Below are 14,040 nucleotides of genomic sequence, written 5' to 3'. Positions count from 1 at the left end.
CATCTTATTGCCACACATAATTTCGGTATTTTTTGGATCCAGCTGGCAACTCTTTGATGTTGGCGGCTTAATTTTGAATAGATTCGATGATATCTTTCAAACAATCGATATATTTAATTTTTTTATTTTTATGAACATTATTTCTATTTTAGAATGTCGCCACACCGTTTCTTTAGCTGTCATTAAAATTTGTATAAATAGCGGTGTAAATTCGACCCAGCTCGGCATAACTAAATCAACAGTGAAAATGTTCGGAGCAAAATATTTTTGGTAAGTAAAATTAATAGTGAAATAAATACAGTAAATATTTATTATTTTTATTCAAACACAGCTAGAAGCTGGGGAAGAACCATGGGGTTCTAAGATTTCGGTGCAGTGCGAGGCTTTTCTGGAAGATTTTAGACGCCGCATCGTAGCCTCATGACTTGCCCACACTGGCCGGTCTTTTAAATGGCCGGATTAAAATATATTTCTTGTAAGTGAAACTAATCGTAATATTCTTATAGTAAATTTATACCATCACACAGATGCTAGAGCAGAAGAGCCAGACTTGAACACTCTATTTTCTTCATGCGAGGCAGGACTTTGCAGCTCAGTTTCCGGAATTTCAGGACAGGAAACGAATCTCCGCCGCAGGCAATAGACGTCTCTTGAAGACTGTGCCACTTACAGACTCTCGATTTGTCTGGGAATCTTCTCTTCTTGGCCTAAAACCCTCTGATGGTCGTGATGACGGTTCCTGGGATTATGATCTTCACAGCCTTGGGACAAATCGAGCATGGAATACAGCATTGAATCCTCGCACTCCAGTTAAGCTGCAGCTTAATTGGGATCCGAGGATTCGTGGAATTCCAAAGGTTCGGCAAACAGCTGGAACCGAACTCCCTGGTATTATTCTACTACAAAATAAATAGATTTTTCTCTTAATGTTTTTATCAACCATACTGAGTTTCTATTGATGTGATTTTCAAAAGGTCAACCTGTAACGGCTAGACCGCTCTAGTTCAGTGTTGGCTAATGATGTGTTGTATTTAAATAAAATTTACTTTGCCTGTCAAATTACATGACACAGCGGCAAGCAGTTTTAAACATACTGAACTGCTTGCTTATCGACCAGCAAATTTAAAACTCATTTTAAAAAATGCGAGAAAAACCAAGGTTTTTAGACAAGTTTTTATCTTAGGTAATTTTTTATTAAATTTATATTTTTATAAAAAATAGAGATGGAAAAGCAGTGAAGATTTCTTCTTTAGTTTGTATTAAAGGATTAAAGGATTTTAAAATCATAGAATTCCTTAAAACACCTTAATGTGTTTCTTAAACCTTTAGTTACAAATGTTTGTAATATTTCCCCAGATAGCTTATTGCCCCCTTGACTGTCATTTTGGCCTCCTACCCAAAACCTCAATTGGTTTATCCGGTTAATTAATATTTTGGAATCAATTGTTGTCGACACGAGTGCCAACAAGCGCCCCGACTCCGAACGGGCCAAATGCTGGCTAAAGCCAAATGACTTTTCCCGCCCCTTTCGCCACACAACACCGACCCATCCCCCATGCCCCATGCCCCACCCCTGCCGTCAATCGAGTCAATATCCCTTGGCCATTAGAAGGAGCCGGCTCGACTACAAAACTGAGCCCACATAAGCCGAAAGGAAAGCGCGTTGCCGTCGATGCCTTGCCTTGCCTTGCCTTTGGTCTTGGTTTTGGTTTCAGCTTTGGCTTTGGCTTTTTCTCAAACATCCTGAAAGGCCCAATCAACAGGTGAGCCTGGGCTGTTTGTGTGTGGGGTGTTAGTGTATTTGTGGTTCAACAACCTGGCCGAGAGCCAGGAGTCAGTTCCTATTAAGCAGCAGCAGCAGGTCCTGGCAGGCGCCTCGGTGTGCGTGAACAGCAAATGGCGAGAAATAAAACTGGAATAATTCAATAGGGAGGCGTGGCACGCCCAGTTGCCCAGGAAGGGAGTGAGAGAGTAAGGAGAGGTTAGGGGGAAAGGACCACCAGTAAGGCAGCTTCATTTCTTGCGTAATGAATGTCCTTAGCAGGCAGGGCACGTTTCATGTTTTTTCGTTCATGTTTGCTCGACCAAACCCCAGTTTGCCAGTTTCCACTTTCTACTTCTACCCCTGAGAGTATCCTGCCAAGGAGGCTGCCCATTAAAGCTGCTCCAGTTCTGGGCCCCCGTTCATGCTCATTTCACTTAAGTTCATTTGGCAATTTAACACTTTCCGGGCACGCATCACGGAGCCAGGGTCCGGGAGCCGCCGTCGTCGTCTTAATTTGCGTCGTTTTTTCTGCTTATGCTCATAATAAATGCAAAAAACAAATAAATTCTCGGGACCTGACTCGGCCGGGCAGGAGCCAGAGCCGGAGCCGTAGCCGTAGTAGGAGTCGCTGGAAATGCCGAAAATATTTGCATGCAAATTCTTGACCTCGGCCAAAAGCAGCTCCGCTCCGCTCCGTCAACCGCAATTTCAGTAAATTTAATTGAAGCCCCTTCGCCTGCTCATGCATATTTATTAAGTGCCCGGCCCTCCAGAGGGGAGTGCGGGTGGCGGGGGCGAGCAACAGTTGCCGCACATTGCGCATACGCCGCGTGTCCCGTCCAGGAGTAAGTTTGCGGCGCAGCTCCAGCTCAATTTCCCCGGCACTAGCACTAGCTTCCGATTATGCTAATATTGGTCGGAAAGGTGGGAGAAAATTCAGTTTCGCTGCCCGGGAGAATGGGCGATATAGGCAGGACTTCAGGACTCCCCTCCAAAAAAAAAAAGGGGAAAAGAAAGGTGAGCGCTCTTATTTCGCTCTCGTATTTTCGCATTACCAATAAAAGACAGCAGGAATTTGCAGCACAAGCTTCCTCCTTTCCGTCTTTTTTTCCGTTTTTTGGTCCTGGCTGCCTGGCTGCCTGGCTGCCTTTGCTTGCTTATCGCGTTGACTTTTTGCTTCCGGTCTTATTTCTTGCCTGTGGACAGGACACCGCTGCCTGTCTGCCGTATAACAAATAGCAAACTGTCTGTCTGTCTGTCGGCCAGCTCGTCCGTCCGGCTGGCCGTCCTAGCCTGTCCCGGCTCGTCAACAAATTGTTGCTCCGTCGCTGCGTCGGCATTCGGCAGTAGCTCTCTCGGCAGGAGACATTGCGCATACGCCGTGTGTGCGTGAATTGGCTGGGATGCGGCCCACTGTGCCTGCGACAGGAAACTGTACTATGGCCCGTATAACAGGAGCCGTACGGGAGCAGCAACAGCTGCTGGACGCACAGTTCATCGACAGTCCTCGTCTGGTTGGGTCCTTGGGTGCTAGAACGCGGCGCAAAAAAAAGAAACCAAAAAGCACAGCCAGCACATCTCACATCTCAGGAGCATAAGCAGCAGGAGTAGCAGGAGCAGCAGCACTTCTGAGCCGGAGAAGCAACAGAGCTGGCAGATCCCCTTAAAGTTATTTGGCCGAAATTCCGCAAAAATTTGGGTTGACCGTCTCGCGAAGTAATAAATCGAATCCCGGTAAAAAGTGACAAGCGGAGTGGAGTTTCGGGTGCCAGAGCAGCAGAGCGGATTAATCCTAGCGTTGGGATTCGCGGACCGCCCAGCGGCATAAAATGATAAGTAAGTGTACCGAAAAGAATATTATAATTAATTATGGAAACTTCAAGCTACTAACAATCTTTTGAGCAAGTCTAGTGTAGCAAGTCAGAGCAGGACTAGTAACTAACCTTACCTAATGTCCTTAAACATCAAGACATTTCAAGGACATTGCTTGTAAATTGAAGCAAGCCCGATTTGAATCAAAGTGCCAGGCTAATAAGTGTGTTTTTCAATCAGTCCAACCTGCACTCATAAAAAACGTATTGGTCTGGCGTGTCCTGGCGTGCCACTTCACATGTTGCGGCTGTTGCACGAGCGTCTGTTTAACGCCACTTAATGTCCTTTCTATTTACTCTCCGCTCCTCCTGCGTGCCTGTGGGTGTGCGACTACAATGTGTGTGTGATGATTGGACAAAGCACTAAAAAAGGGAAAAGAAATAAGGACATACACGGCAACACTTCTGTGTGTTCTTGGCACTCAGCACCAGCACTCTCGCAGGACAACAGTATCGTGTGAGAAAAAGTGCGGTGTGGAAAACGAGAAAAGTTTCTCGCGGCCACTGCTGCTGCTGCTGATGCTGCTGCTACTGCCGATGCCTCCTAGAAAAACTCTAAACAAACGTTGGACTGAGCAACAGCCACAACATCGCGGAACAACATTAATTTACGTGCTAAAAGCGGCCTTGAAAACTTGCCGTCGTCGTCGTCGTCGTCGTCGGGCGGTAATTGTGCATGAAAATGAGGATCGTTGGTGGGGGAGCTAGTCCAGGACTAGCTTCTGCATTTCAGTATTGAAAGCCAACATCTTCGCCAGCACAATACCTACATAAGTAGCTCCCAGGCTCCGATGGGAGAAAAGTAAAATTGGAAAAGTTCATTAAGATGAGTCGAAGCTGCCAGGCTCTCGCTTTTCACTTTTTCTGCTTACTAATTAGCAGTGGGCCCCCAAGGAGGGGCTTTCCACTGCCTTCTACTATCTTCGTGGAGCGATAAAGATTTTGCAATTACAACTTATTTCCTCATTTTACGGAGATTTACGAGAATGAGGCTTTCGTCTAAGCGAGTGATGAGTAAATCAACTCTGAATTCGCCAGCTTAACCGAAATTCACTCGAAGAAAAGTCCAAAGCCTCTCTAAAAAGCGAATAAACTGAGGCTATACGTACTTTAAACTTTTTATATGATTCTGTTTAAAAGAAGGAAGTGCCAGAGTGTTTTGTTGGGTGTAAATCAACACAAAATGTCAGGGGTTAACACAGAGCACTGACAGAAATAGTGACTAGGTTCTTAGGAAACAATTAGGTCTGAAAATACAAAACTAGAGACCTTAAACTCTTCAAACTCAGAGTCTCTAGAGCTTAAATATTTATTTCTAATATTATTTAATAAAACAAATTATTTAATTTTTATTCCAAGTGTAGTTAAGCGTTCAATGATCTCGGTTTAAAAACGAAGGGGGCCATAAAATGTTGTCAGGAAGCAGGACAGAGGCGGCGAATGGGGATAAAGCGCACACTTTCCGGAAGGAGTTAATGAAACAATGCAGCGGTTGCTTTAAGACTTTCTTCAGACCATCCCCACCCCACCCCCTCCTCAGAGGCAGCTGTGCAGCAGTTTTCATGTGTGTGTTGTATGTGTGTTTGGAAATTTTACGAGACACGCTTTCTTTCTGCTTTCTCCTTTCGGCAGAGCCTTTCCTTTTGTCGCTGCTGCTGCCTTTATTTGCCAGTGCGCTGCTCATTTGGATTCCCATTTCGGGCTGTTGTATTTGCTGGTTGCTACACCCGCCACGCCCCCTCGTCCCATCCCTTGCCCCACCATGCTTCCCATGCTCCTCGTGCCACTCATGCCCCTCATGCCACACGCCCATTCAAATCGTCAGTCGCATGAAATTCGTTGAGATTTACGCATATATTTGTATGGAGTTTACTCACTCGCCGCCAGAGAGCCCCTTGTTTTCCCTGGGTTTTCCCACCCACCTCCTCCCCTGTCGATGCTCCCTCTCCGGCTGCCACCACTCGGTGGCGGGGACAAGTCCAAAAACTCAATTGCGGCTTTTTATGTGTAATTCGCATTTTTGTTCGCCTTTGCCTTGCCGCGCTACGACGTCGCTTTCATTGTCGTTGCTCTCTGGATATTATTTTTTAATTTAACTTTTATATTCGGGGCTTTCGGCATATCCACCCAACAACAACAACAACAACAACAACAACAACAACAACAACAATAAGAGGTACAGAAACAGCCATGCCTCGCCTGTTTACTTTTATGGGCCAGTGTCTTTTGATTCTATAATTTGCTTGATTCTTGCTTTTTGTTCGTTTTATTAAAATTAATTTAAATGCGACAATCAGCGAGAGTCCCAAGCCCAAAGTCCGAAGTCCAAAGTCCAGAGTCCCAAAGTCCTGAAATCCTCAGTTCGGGGTCCTCTGGCAAAAGGCAAACAAAAGTCCGTGGAGCAACCGGAAGGACAACAATGCGCACAACGGCATCAGCGGCTTATGTTAATGAGCACTTACAAGCTGTAATGACGGTGTATGGGTAGCGGAGTGGGGGCCGACTGCAAATGGACACGACAAGTGGCCGGCAGGACGACAAAAAAATGGACACAAAAATTTCCAAATTATGCAGCAGCCCAGGGAATGGGAATGAGCCTGGCCTGTATGTTTAATTAACACTTTAAAGCCGTCGTTTTCCTACATAAATTATACGATCGGCTTATTAAGGACATAAAGGATATGAAAGTGGAACAATAGTGCTGAAAATAATAGTCTTCATTACGTGTATTGGATAATTTAGAGTTTGCATTTGTCACTCTCAAGTAACTGTGAAAGGATACCTTTTCCAGCAGGATGAGGTGATGAGGTGGCAATCATACAGCTCCTTCCGGCGGCACTCATCGCATTTCACACCACATCTGCGATGGCAATCCACAATCCACAAGACGATGGCAGCCATATTTGTCATTTTATCAATACGAGTATCAGGATCTCCCACATGCACACACACACACGTGCATACATAAAAACAAGGACACATCTGTCTGTCTACAATACGTATCGTTCATGTTGTCCTTATTAGACTTGTATCCGTGGCTGCGGCAGACACATCGCTCAATTTTTGTTATCCTTTCTTCGCTTATTGGCAGCGGTTGCAATATTTCGACAGGCAAATGCCACGCCCCATAACCCAGTCAGCCTCCCACACCCATGTACACCATATACACGAATACATATACATATATAGGATATTTGTTGCTCCCTTAACGCGTTGCCTCGCCTCGTCTTGCCTCGGTCGCTTGTTGATGGCACTTTGTCATGTATTCGACAAAGAAAATTGAAAATAAAAATCGTTTCTCTACCCCCCGGAATCAAATTGTGAAGTTTTGTAAGCAAACACTTTGTCCTGATGGACGGGGGGGAATGGGAAAAGTCTAAGGAAAACCAAACCACACACACACACACTGGGGCACAGACTCAGGCACACACTCACTGGCTCAAACGGCCATGTGTAAATAGTCTGCGAAAGCGGCTAAAGGTTTCTTTTTGAGAGCGGATGGAGCACTCAGCCTGATTTTCCCATACAATGCTGGCAGGAAAAATAGAAACTAACATTGCACCTGAGCTCCAAATCGAATCAACATATGGTAGTGTTTTTTATTGTGTACTTATTTAAAGAATAAATTGGTCTAAAGCAAGGTCCTGTAAGGTCTTGAAACTTTAATAGAGGAACAAGCTACGTTTAGTAACAAGTAGTTACAAGTAGAATTTATCCTGCAACTCCTGAAAAAAACTAAATCTTAATAAACATTTATTTAAAGCTATTTCGTTGAACTACAGAGTACTATTTTAGCCAAAGTACTCTGTACAACTACATGTCCTTGTTAATGCCGAGTCCTAGGCAAATTGAAAGCGCTGTGTGGCAGCGGCTTATGGAAAAATTCCTGGCATTGCAGCGGTTTACTTACATCAATTCCATATCGTGTGCGTGAGTGTCTCCCGACTGCCGACTGCCGGCAGACTGACATTTTCAAACGAAACTCGCTTTTCAAGTTCATACACACACTCCATACTCCACACTCCACTCTATGGCACTCACTCGCACTCGTGTCCGGACGGACTGACACGGATGCTGGCAGTCGATACTTTTTCCCACACCCTTCCCCCCACTCTCTCTCTATTTTTTTTTAAATGGATCTATCTCTTATCCTTGCTATTTGTCAACCCCTCGAACAGGAGCCCGGACTCCAAAGTAAACTACATGCTACATCCATTTTCTCCGGCTGGTCTTTAATGGTGATTTTTTTTGGAATTTTTCTGGTTTTTGCTCAGATTCGGTGGCCGCACTCAAATTTCGAGCAAAAGTACCAGCGCCCCATTGCGAAAGTGGATATTGCAATTGCCGTTTCTTTTTTCTTCCGCACCATTTTCATTGTTCTTCGTGATTTTTTGTGGCCTTTCCGAAATGAAAATTTTTCATAGCATACATTTGTGGGCAATTTCCAGTTTTTGCAGCGCTTGCCATTCGTTCCTTTTAATTTCTCTCCTTTTTTTTTTTTTGCTTTTTGTGACATTTTGTTATCCTTGGAGTGGTCTATTGGTCACTTTATTTGCAGCAGCAATTTGGCCGGCTCTTTTCTGGCATTAGGTTGCGTTTTTTTCTGCCAGTTGCAGCTCTCTGATTTATAACCGGCAAATAGAAATTGTAATTGGTTCTCGTTTGCCACCGGAGGACGGCGGCTAATTACACGCTTTGCCACCGAAAGTGGATTTACGTTGTGGTGCACTCCTTTTCCGCATGTGCCCAGAAGTGGGTCAATTTTTGCCTGTCGACCATAATGCAATGTGAACGATAACGAAGCGATGTGTGTCTGAAAATGGGCGGATGGAAGGATGTTGGGATGCAGTGGCAGAGAAATGTTTGCGATTTACACTTGGAAATAAAAGTGCAATATTTCAATAAAACATTTGAGGAATGTTGCTTAGAATTTCTCACGCATGTTAGCTTATCCTTGCTGAGTTTTACACAAGGGTCTAAATATATTTGAAGCCCAAAAAGCACCCTTTTCTTTAATATAGTCCTTTGATATTTTTTTCTCTGTAGCCTTCAGCTCGTTTTTAGGGCCACACAGTTTAGACATTTTACGCAAAAGCAATTACGATTACTGCCACTGAACCCCCAATATCCTCGTCTCCGGCCACCCGTGTACTGCCCGGGAAACCTCCACCCATGCCAACTGCCATGTTCTTGTCAAAGCTGACTCTGGCCACACATGCAATTAATAGGAGTGCGATCGCAGCACACACGCACTCTTGGCCGGGTGTGTGCTTTGGCCAACTGTTGACTGACCCTATCGGCCGGGAACTTGACTTTCGGCATGAGTCCCTAAAAATCTGAGGAGGGAACTGCGCTGCTCAGTGGAAAGTCACGTACCAACTGTTGAAAACACATCGTAAAACGTAAAACTTTGCTCTGCTCGGCTCGCTTAAAATGCACATAAAACGGCAGTGGCGAAAAAGGGTTGTCAGTCGCCCCCTTTTCCGCTGCCCCTGCTCCGCTGGCCCCTTTTCATAAGCGTTGTGTGCGTATGACGTGCAAATTTTCCAAAGCTGTTTTCCCAGGAACAACTCGGAAGCCGAGTGCGGAATGGAGTCGAGTGGAGACGGAAGAACAAGGACGAAAAAAAAAGGGGCCCCGCATTATATTTTATGTTTGAGATGGGGCGTGCACACAACTGGGGCAGCAGGTATGCTAAAATTGCTGTGCAGTGATAATGAAGTTAATGCAGAGGGGGAAATGGAAAGGCAGTCTCTGGCAGGACTCGGCCAGGAAAGGCAAGGCAATGGCCGCCAAATAGCATTGGAGGTGTTGGGCTTGCCAACTGAGGCAGAAGTCGTAGTCGAGGGGGGCACGGAGTAATTAACTCACATGCGCAGCATAAAGCCCACTTATACACACGCACACGCTGCCCTTGTCCCGCTGAATAATTCAGGATCCTGCAAAATGTGTAAATCGAGCATGAAATTTGATTTGACTTTGCCTGGCAAAGTCGACTTTAAAGTTCAAAATGTTGAAATGAAGTCGTTCGCAGCAGAAGCGCCAGCACCAGCGAGCAAGAACAAAATCTGTATCAGAATGGGAATTTACTTGTCGGTGGAATGTGATTTTGGCAGCTTTCCGGACGGATTCCCATCTCATTTATGCAGACATTCATTAAATGGAAAATGCAGGAATTTCTCGTGACGGAAAATCAGACTTTAAAGTCTCCATGGCAACGGAATTGCTTTAAATTTAAATGCGACACCAGCAGCTCCAATTAAACCATCAGCAGGCTATTCCATGTATCAGTTTATAAAAGTTTAATGTGTCGGAGCATGACATAATTGCATAATTTGAATCAAATCAACAGCTTAATTATTTAACACAATGTTATAGCTTGATGTGCAAATAGTTATTCGGAGGATAGCCGCAGGAGGTATCAAACAATTTAACAAGGATTCGATTTCGATGGTGGCTGTCACTTATTTCTCCTTCGCTCCTTGACGAGCAACTGCATTGAAAATACAATTTGTAAATTCAATTAACTTGTGTGCCCAGCAGGTGTGCTGTGTGGTTGGGTGGGTGGTTTGGTGGTTTTCGGAATTTAGTTCTGTGCAAATCGAAGTGCTTGCCACCAAAGTTAATCTATTGCGCCAACAAATTTCTGTGAGTAAAAGCTGATATTTTAGCTGCTGCAATTATTTGTGGCCTTAAATGTTGGTGCTGCGCCACTTGTTGTTTGCATTGTCCTGCCAGCGGGTTTATTTAATTTGATTAAACTCGACACTAAACTAACAGAGGGAAGCTGCGAGCTCACCGTGTTTGCACACACATATCCTGTTACACACACACACACACACCTCGAAAACACACAGAAAAAATACACAAACTCATATGCAAATGGCCAATGAAAGTATTGCTCTCCGTTTCATTAAGTTTTAATTAAACTCACAGCATTTGCCAGTCATTTCCCCAACAGCGTTTTTTCCTCCATCTGCAGGTCCTTCCTCTGTTTATGTGGCACACTTTATTTTTAGGGTCAACGAGGAGCGGCGAGAAGGTTTGTTTTTAATTTTTACACTCAAAGGAACGTGCTAGACATCTAATTTAAAAATTAATAAATAGCACTCTACTTATCTCTCTACTTAGAGTACTCAAGAAGTGCAAATACATACGCTACTAAAATGCTCAGTTTATAAAATATTAAATCCTATGTACTTTAACTGGGGAGTACTCCACCTAAGGATCTAGTGTCTTTTCGTAGAAATATATCTTTTGTTAGGAAAAAAAACTTCTTCATCTTTAGACTGGGAAGTCTAAATCTTCCCAGAATCTAATCCCACCCAAGGTCGGTAAGGATTAAGGATTATATATAATATTTAACTTTTTAGGGTATCTCCGGTTCCAACTCATATTTTTTACCATTATCCCGGACTCGTGTTTGTTCTTACATATGCGGCTTGTGCAAACAGCCAGCAGACTGACATGCAAACGTGCGAACGTGGCCCGCTGAACTTCCGTGGCTGCAGTTGCCGTTGGCGGCAGGTGCACAACAAGGACCTCTCGCTGCTGGGGACAGTGCGTGTCAAAATGGACGCTTATCATCACTGTGTCAGGACACCCATTCAACCCATTCAATCAAGCTGCTTTTTGTGGCGCTGGAACTGGAAAGCGATGCCGACAATCAAGGAAAAAAAACCGCCGCTCCGGGCTAAATACCTCTGCCCCTTTCCTTGGTGGTTTGGGCCATGTCACGCCACACACCCTTTTTTGTCTAACCACATGTTGCCGTTTTAGCTCGCTGGCGGTGTCTTTTTTGTTCGTCTTACTTTAATGGCCTTGTGGCCTGCTGCGTTGGCATTTCGCCGCATCCTGCCACTAGAGCTATCCTTTCATGAGCGATAATCGATTTTGGGGACAACAAGAGTGACAACAAAAATGGCGCTGGGGGAAGTATTTATATGAACACTAGTACTATTTAGTTCATCAGTTAAAGAGCTATGTGTGTGTTTAATAAATCTATTAGAGTCATGACTATAATCTACTTTAACGTAGCTCTACAACCTTAAGAGCCCACCCTCAGTGACATGGCGGGAAATGAAATGAAAAATTCCCAAAATTCAGGAGCCAAACTTTCTTCAAACATAATTCAAGTGCCTGGGGCTGACTTGCTTAGCTGCACTTTATTGACGGTAAAGAAGAACCCTTCGTCTGTGGCATCTTCGACTGGGCCAGTTTAAAGGTTTTAAGTTTAAGCCGGAAAGCCAACCCCGTTGATTGCCCTCCAGCTGACGCGGGACTAATGGAACAGTCAGAAGCATTTGCCGGATTATTGAGCGATTCCAGGTCAAGCTATCCGGGCTTAGGCGATGCAACTATTTGTTTAGTCCGCAGCTAAGTTTTCCCATTTCCATTTCGGGTCGAGTAACTTTCATTGAAATCGGGATGGATGGCCTTGCCTTGCAGTCGATTGGGTCGGGGCTATTATTGATTCGAATCGCTGTAGTCGTAGTTCGGCCGAGCATCCTTTTCTAGTTCGCTGCGAGTTGAACAAATTTTCAAACAGGTGTTTGAATATCTCAGCCACTCCAGGACACCCCCGGTCGGAGCAACTCGGGCGCATAAATCAAAATGGGTTTTTAAACTGCGCGACTGGTCGGGGATTAAGCTGGGACATTCAGCCAGGCCCCTCTCCGCCAGGATGCGCCACGCCAGGATGTACCACCCCAGGAACTGTGCCTCATGTGTGCGAGCTGCCGTAAAACACAAACAGGCAACCACAAATATTTTGAAGCCCGACGAGCACGATGACAGCACGATGGTGATGATGACGATGGTGCCTGGATGGCATAAAACTTGTTGAATTATTTGGTCCTGGGACAGGACCTGGCTTTGAAAATTCTTTGGCAGTCTGCTCGCCTCGATGTGCCTCTCAGCCGAAAAACGGAATTTTTTATTATTATTGCAAATTAAAAAAGTTTACATTGGCTTAACTATGTGAGTGCCCAGACCAGAGCCAGATCCAGAGCCATACTGCCAACTCAACTATGTGAAAGCCAAGTTTTAGCCGAGAATGACTAAAGTCTGGGGATAAAGGGTGGAGGGACTGGAGCGGTACATTTTTGGCTGGAGGCTGGGAGCTGGAGAAACGATTTGCAAAGTATTTTCAACAATTTTTGCCGCAGGCTCTGCAAAAAGCCGGCGTCCCAAAAACCCATCATAGTCAGCCTGTCTCACCTGACTACCTTTATTCAGGTGGCACATAGCCTCACCTGCCCCCTGCTCCCTGCCTGCTCCGCCGACGGTTCGCTACTCAGCGGAGCGTATTAGCAAATTAAATTCCATTTTCGCAGGTGGGCGTCTGCTGGTGATTATGAACTCGCAGGACCACCTACTGTATGGGTGTGTTTTCTGGTCAGCCAGGTGTTTGGTCTTTAAAATGGAGTCCGAGCAGGAGGTATTTATTTCTGCCAACTCATTAGAAAAATTGACATATCCTCATATCCTGACAAAAGGAAGAGCCAGAGCTAGAAAAATGCCGAATAGGAAAAATAAGGCACGAGAAGGAAGCTCACATCATCCGGCCGGCTTGTCGTTTATTGATGGAACGACTCGGGGAATTGATTAAAAGGCATTGTCAGACCCGTGGGCTTAAGCCACGTCAATGCACAATACACACACGTCCTTAGACCTTAGGCGGACGGACTCGTATCCGGAGAATGCGAGCTGGGTGTGTACACACACGTAGTATGCATATATGCAGCGGGCTTTGATCTATCCCCGCGTCCTCGGCACAAAAGCAGGGCCAAGAACTTGTCTAACAATTTGACGCTTTAATCCCTGTACTGCGATGCCAAGAAAAATAAAAAAAAAGGCCAGTAACATAAAAACAGAAAAACAGAAAACGGAGAAAAATCTGAGACAGCTCCTTGTCTACGCTTCAGTTGGCCAGAAACCGAGATTCATTCCAACTGGCAGGGATATCCTTCTGAGCGTGTATCCTGTGCCCTGGCTGCCTTTCATGTGTCCTTTTCTGGTGTCGTATTATGGTAATTCGTATTGAGACCGATTACATGCCACATGCGAGCAAAAGAGTTTTCCACTCGGAAAGTGAAAACCTTTGCAGCTCAATTTTCATCTCACATTCGAATGAAACTTAAACTGAAGCCAGATTGCATATTATATGTTTTAATCCTTTTAAAAGAGAAAATAAATACGGTCTTTTGTATAAGCTTATTTACAAAACAGTCCACAAATTAATATGGAAAAAAGTTTTAAAGAAAAGCTCTGGCATTTTGCGATTCTCTTTGAAAACAGAACACAGGACTGATGACAGGACTTCTCCGCTTTGTGTTTGTGCTGAACACCATCGACATTGAACCCATCCAGCTGATGCTGACCGATGGAGAGTGCCAGCTCTCG

The 14,040-nt window shown here is 44.8% G+C and overlaps 1 long non-coding RNA gene across 1 annotated transcript; it reads left to right on the top strand.

The window, feature by feature from the left end:
- The first annotated feature begins 163 nt into the window (after positions 1–163).
- On the top strand, positions 164–939 carry LOC26515617. The gene is made up of 3 exons (XR_001409019.3): positions 164–270; positions 332–475; positions 528–939. It is a non-coding gene; the product is annotated as an uncharacterized LOC26515617 (long non-coding RNA).
- The last annotated feature ends 13,101 nt before the right edge of the window (positions 940–14,040 follow it).

The sequence above is a fragment of the Drosophila ananassae genome, chromosome 2L (genome assembly GCF_017639315.1).
Source record: "Drosophila ananassae strain 14024-0371.13 chromosome 2L, ASM1763931v2, whole genome shotgun sequence".
Classification (NCBI taxonomy): domain Eukaryota; kingdom Metazoa; phylum Arthropoda; class Insecta; order Diptera; family Drosophilidae; genus Drosophila; species Drosophila ananassae.
Note: the sequence above shows the minus strand (reverse complement) of the source record. Positions and strands in the feature narration are given on the sequence as shown.